General features: G+C 35.4%; 1 pseudogene; it reads left to right on the top strand.

Annotated features, from left to right (window-relative positions):
- Positions 1-2,536: 2,536 nt before the first annotated feature.
- LOC125120733 (olfactory receptor 4C6-like) lies at positions 2,537-5,573 on the top strand (annotated as a pseudogene).
- Positions 5,574-6,764: the final 1,191 nt, after the last annotated feature.

Genomic DNA, 6,764 nt, shown 5'->3' with positions numbered 1-6,764 from the left:
ACCATATGCCATGGGTGTGGCACTAAAAAACCAAAACAAAACAAAAAGCACTTTTGAGTGGCGATAGTGAAGAAACAGTTGGGGAATACTGCCCTTACTCATGTCTAAATGGAGTGATTAGAATGTTAGTAGAGGAGATCCAAGCCAAGAGGTTGGCCCATCACCTGTGAGGATCATATTCAGTAAAATTCAGACTCTTCTTCTCATGAGAGTTCCCAGAGCATATCATCAGATAGGCTTATGAACCAATTGTACTTTATGAAGTGTATTGTAAATGAATGACAGCGGTTTTTTTTGTTTTGTTTTTTGTTTTGTTTTTTACTATTAAAATTAGAGAATGAAGGCTATAATCTCAAATATTTCAAAATTGAAAACATATCATTGGAGACTACTAATTGTTATGCAGTGAGAAAGAATTTAGATCTTTTTTTTTCTTGGCTAAGGAGAATTTTTAAATCTTTTATAATAGCAAATATCCCACTGTTAGATGTGACACAATTTTAGTACTAGTCAAATGATGTAGAGAGCATCAGATTAGGTGATGGAAAAATCAGTCCTGGTACTAGGTGGGTGGCCAAGAACAAGTCCTATTGACTTTTCATCATCTGTATTATCAGGCAGATGAATCACTGTGGGGCCATCCTTCGACTGAGGAAGAGAAATTAGTTGTGGAGCAAATAATTGAGTGCTTAATACCATGATCGTGTTTTGTGTTTGTGGAATCAGCTTGTCCTGGCTCCAGTAAAGCTCTGCTCCTGGGAGAAGTAGATCATTGCAGGGTTAGATGGGAATTCACTGATGGTGATTCATGCTTCAGTCTATAGAGACACAGCCTCAAAGGAATGCAGTTGAAATGATGCAAGTCTATACATTTTGAAATCCTGTGTCATTTGAAAATGGTATTCTTCCCTATATCACCTCATGTCTGTTGTCCAAAGAACAATTGATTAATGCTATTTATTCAAAGATGTGAATTTTAAACTGTTTACAAATTAAACTTGAATACAGCTAAAGGACATAGTTCCATGAATTATTTGTATAAACAGTTTATAAAAGCTGACTTTTTGGAAACCTTTCTTTTTTAGATGAAATTTGAATTCCTCTGCCATCCACATGGGTTGTATTGTATATAAATGTTTGGACACTTTGAACATTTGCTTAGAACACACATTTGCTAAGTTGAAAATCTGCTACTGTCAGTGTAGACAAAAAGTTTCTATTAAGTACATCCTGGATGGAGCCAGACCTCTGGTTACCCTGCGGTCTTTGCCTTCTGCTTACAGAGAATATCAAGTTTTTAGAGGTCACAGAGATAACATGAGATTGAGTTTTGGAGGTGATTTGATTATTAAATATGGTCTTATTAACATAAACTACCATTTTGAAATCATTGAAATAATTGAATAATATATGCACGCATATTATATTTTAAAATTGTCAATAATTCACCTATTTTGTATGTATAAACAAATTTTATCCTCAAGATGGAGAGCCTTAACCTTCCAAATTTTTTAGTTTAATTTACTTTTATCTCTTTTAGCATTATCAAAACTTAAGTGTCTACCTTTAACTCTATTGAGATCATGAGATGGCAAATAAAAGAGAGTGTTTCAAAGATGTGTTTTAGAAAAAGTAGTAATAGGAGTAGCTGGTATATATAGAATATCGATTTTGTTTAAACGAATAGTTTAAAGATTTTGTTTCCTTTCCTTCAAACAATTTTCTCTGTGTGTATGTATTATATAAATAATAGACATAATAGTTTTACCGTATAATATATATATGCATATATATATTTCTGCATTACTCTTGTACCAACTATTGTGTTTTTCTACTAAACACCTTTAAGAAAGACTGTATGTGATATTTTTATTTTGATAAGTTAAAAATTCTAAATATTTAATGAAACTAAAAAGTTGGATTAAATATATATCATATATATGTAAAGATACAATTACTTGTGAGCAGCTCTGCCTACAAGGGTAGTGTTGGTGTTTTTGCTGAGGGTGATATGAAAGTTTATTCAGGAATTAAGCCCCTCCCTCTGGAAGCATCCCGAGAAAGCATTATTTTTGTACCTACAATGGTATAGTAATTTCCATCCTAAAAATGTGGTACCTTAGATAATTCCATTTCCACTCATCTTTTAAAGAAGGTGCAGTGAGTTAGGAAGACTTATGGACAGCAATAACCCTTTTTCTTTTATCTTATGTATTTTTTATTTTTATTTTTTATTTTAATTTTTAATGTTATTTCCCCAACAAACTTTTTTTTTTCCCACTTACAGCATGAGGAACCAGTTACACATACATGTATACATAATTTTTCTCCCACTTGTGCTGGGTTGTAAGTATCTAGACATAGTTTTCAGTGCTACACAGCAGGATCTCATTGTAAATCCATTCCCTGAGCAATAGTTTGCATCCTTGACACCAAGCTCCCAATCCCTCCCACTCCCCTCCCTCTCCCCCAGGCAATCACCTTTCGAAGCCCTTCATTAGAGACATAGTCTGTTGATGATGCCTGTGCTCAAGTAATGGATCTTTTGAGGAACCAGGACACTGATGCTCCTAAAAATGGCAATATAGAGACTCTCCCTAAATACATTGCTCTCACCTTCAAGTTATCCAGGAATTTACTGAGTAAATCATTTAGCTCCATAAGAAATTCACATACAAGAAACACATATCAAACCATAAAGTTGGCTCCTTGGATTCATATCCAGGCTTTATCACTTGCTAACTGTATTTTCTTGCAGATCAATTATTTTGCTTTACTTCAACCATAAAATGTGTTTTATCATAGTTAATCATGAGGAGTAAATGAGAAAATGTGTATAAAGTATTGCAAAATATCTGGTATATAGCCTACACTAAATAATTTATTTATTATTGTTAGTTTGATTTGGATATGTATATAGATCACTTATCTCTTTATAGCAATTCCATTGCTTTAATTTAACTTTGGAGGCTAACCTTCATTGTTTATGTTATCAATGAAATTCTGTGAATGAATGATTGAGTGAATGTAAATTAAAATGAGATAATTTTTCAACTGATTTTTTAAAAAATATATTCAAAGTTGATAGTATTTAGTGTTGGCAAGTCTATGGAGAAAATAGCATATTCTTTAATATGCTATTTATGGGGATAAAATATGTTTCAGGATTTTGAGATCAATGCTAATTTAAACATATGTATATTTTTTGTCTTGGTGATGACATAGATTTCTCCCATAGAAATAAGTAAGTCTGTAAGTGATATTCTTTGTGATCCTGTGTGTAAGGCATAATATCAGAAATGAAATAAATTTAAAGCAAAAACAGATTGGTTATATTAATTATGTTGTAACCATAAAATGGAAAGATATGTAGCAATTAAAATAAAGGCAAATTCATAAATATTGACAAATAGTTCTCATAAAAACTGTAATTAGCATTTCAAGTGTATTATTATATTATACACTGTGTATTTTATATAGGGTAAAATGGCTCTACATATCCATAAATGACTGTGCCTGTACCTACATACAAATCCATACCTAAGGAGCATTTACTAAACTGTTAATAGAGGGGCAAATGAAAATGAGTGGTCATCGTTGGGAGAAGTTGTTTGACTTTATTATTATTATTTTTGGCTTCAGATATTTTTGTTGTGATAAAAAAATACAACACAATATTTTAACTTTGACCTTTTCTAAATGTAAAATTCAGTGACCATACATTCACAGTTTTGTATAACTGTTACAACTGCCTATAGCTGAAACTTTGTCATCATCCTCAACCAAACTCCATGCAAATTACACAATACTTTCTTTGACTTTAAACTTTCTATCACTCTATTTATACAAACAATTTTCCATGGGCCACTTTTTACTGTTATAATTTTAAAAAATAAAGTACATTTATTTTAACTCTTCTACTTTTGGTTAAAACTGTATATTAGAAAACAAGTCTGGAACATTTTTCATTTAAAGTCAATTCAAAAACTTACATACTGCCAAGTGTTGGGGACCCATTAAGCTGGTATCCAGTTAGCCAATTAAGCATTTAATAGATGTGTATATAAACACATGATCCAAAGGCAGGGGATCTGTTTTAAAATAGTTTGTGGTCAGTAGCTTTCTCCTTATGCTGGGCGAAGACATAAGGAGCTAATACAAGCCCTTTAATGATAAAATCATTCAATCTTTCCAACAACTCTTTCAGGTAGATAACATTACTTTCCCAATTTATGGAGAATGAAACTGAGGCACAGAGAACTTGTCTGATATACTATATGTACTCAGAAGCAGTAATTAAGTGTAATGTGAAAAATCAAGAATTTGTGTAGGTTTCCTTAAGAGTATAGCTCATATTATTTTCAATTGAATGGTAGTCTGGCTAGGTACCTGTACAAATGACCTCATATCTCAGATTATAGGGGTGTATGTGACCAACTCTCATGAGACACACAAAATATGGCAGGATACTGTACTACTTAATAAGCATTTAAACTAGAATTTAAGTTCACATTTTAATGACACTTTAATATATATAAAGCTGAATATTAAAATTTAAACTTATGTTTAATACAAAAACTCTTAGAAAAACAACTGTGATTTATAAAAAATAAACAACTTCTAGTTAATTACATCCCTGGATGGTCTATAATGAAATCCAGGTTTTCTGAGCTCAAAGTCCATATATGTTGCTTATGTCCACCATATTTACCTCCCTTAACCAACTGGGAGAGGCCAGGGATTGAACCTGCATCCTTATAGATACTAGTTGGGTTCTTAATCCTCTGAGCCACAAGGGATACTCCCTTCCTTGTCCCTTTTGGATGTCACTTTCTCATCTGTCATTGCCCCCAAGATGACTGTGGACTCCCTCTCGGAGAGCACTGTCATCTCCCTGGAAGGCTGCATGGCCCAGCTCTTCAGGGAGCACTTCTTTGGTGGCCTGGAGATCATCTTTCTCATTGTGATGGCCTATGACTGCTATGTGGCCATCTGTAAGCCCCTGCACTACATGACCATCATGAAGCCTTGGGTGTGCTGCCTGGTGCTGGCAGGGGCCTGCAGGGTGTGTGTGGGGAGGTTGGCACCCATATAGTAATACATCTTCTCTTCATGTATCAGATACCTTTCTGTGGTCACACTATCAGAGAGCACTTTACAGGTGATCTGTTTCCACTGTTGAACCTGGCCTGCATGGACACCCACCTCCTGGGCCTCTTAGTCCTCCTCCACAGTGGGGTGATGTCTGTGGTCATCTTCCTTTCCTCATCTCCTCCTATGTGGTCATCCTCTGCTCCCTGAGGTCTTGCAGCTCTGAAGGGTGGGGTAAAGCCCTCTCCACCTGTGGCTCCCACCTCACAGTGGTTGTCATGTTCTTTGTTCCATGCACGTTCTTGTACGTGAGACCTGTGGCCATTAACCCCATAGACAAGGCAATGGCTGTGTCTGATTGCATCATCACACCCATGTTAAATCCTTTGATCTACACCCTGAGGAACACAGAGGTGAAAAATGCCCTGACGAAACTGTGGATGATGGAAAAGACCTTCTGTTCTATTAACTTGCATGCTTAGAACAATTTTTTCTTACAAGGACCATGAGTTCTTACCCTCCCCAATTACTCCAAACCTTTGAGGACACAGCAGCCAAGGGCATCTTTTAATCATGCAAATCAGGGTTAGAGATTACAAAGCCATCACTGTCTATGTCTCTAGCACATTTCATCCCCCTTCCTTCTTTTCACAGGACTATAGCTGATCTCTCTCTCTGTCTCTTTTGCTCACTCTCACTTTTTACCCTGTATTTTGAATAATTCAAGCCTTTCTCAGTTCAAGGTTTTTATTTATACTATTCTGCTCACTGCTGGAATTCCCTTTTCCAGAATTTCAGCTTGGCTGGATCCAGCCCATTTTATCAACTCTCAGATGAACTCCCACCTCCTTAGACAAGTTTTCTCTGTTGAATTTTTTTTACTTTTCTTGAGTTATTCTCTAATCCATCTAGTTATACCCTTAATGTCAATGATCACAAGCTAGACTTTACAAATTATGTCTTGGAGTTCCCATCATGGCACAGTAGAAATGAATCTGACTAGGAACCATGAGATTGCAGGTTTGATCCCTAGCCTTACTAAGTGGGTGAAGGATCCAGCATTGCTGCAAGGTGTGGTGTAGGGTGCAGACGTGGCTCAGATCCCAGGTTACTGTGGCTGTAGTGTAGGCCCATGGCTACAGCTCTGATTCGATCCCTAGCCTGGGAACCTCCATATGCTGCTGGTGCAGCCCTAAAAATAAAATATAAAATAAAATATATAAAAATTATGTCTTGACTTTTATTTTCTCTGTGTTCACCACAAGTTTGTACTCCCTGTAAGGTCAGGTATTATGTTTATTTGTTCATGCTGAGGGTAGAACACTGCCAGTCACCTTGTATGTGCTTAATAAATATTGCTGAATAACTCTGAGTCTAAAAGTGACTTAGCTGTTTTTGATATTTTCAAATTCATAGATCGGGTAAAAAGAAGGAGAGAGCAAATAAATATAAGTAATAGAGGAGTTAGAATTTTCCAGTTTTCATGCTTCCAAGTGTCTTTGTGTGGAAGCAAGTACAATCTCACATTAGTAGTTGACTATTTTATGTGGAAGACAATACTGCAAAACTCTCTACTACCAGTTTTCCATGCTTGGAGAAACAGAATGAGAATCACTCATTCTGGAGTTAATGTACTTCAGAATCTAAGGTCCCTGTCAATATCTAGATATAGT

The sequence above is a fragment of the Phacochoerus africanus genome, chromosome 2 (genome assembly GCF_016906955.1).
Source record: "Phacochoerus africanus isolate WHEZ1 chromosome 2, ROS_Pafr_v1, whole genome shotgun sequence".
Taxonomy (NCBI): Eukaryota; Metazoa; Chordata; class Mammalia; order Artiodactyla; family Suidae; genus Phacochoerus; species Phacochoerus africanus.
The sequence above is the reverse complement of the archived record's forward strand: the minus strand, read 5'-3'. Positions and strand labels throughout refer to the sequence as shown.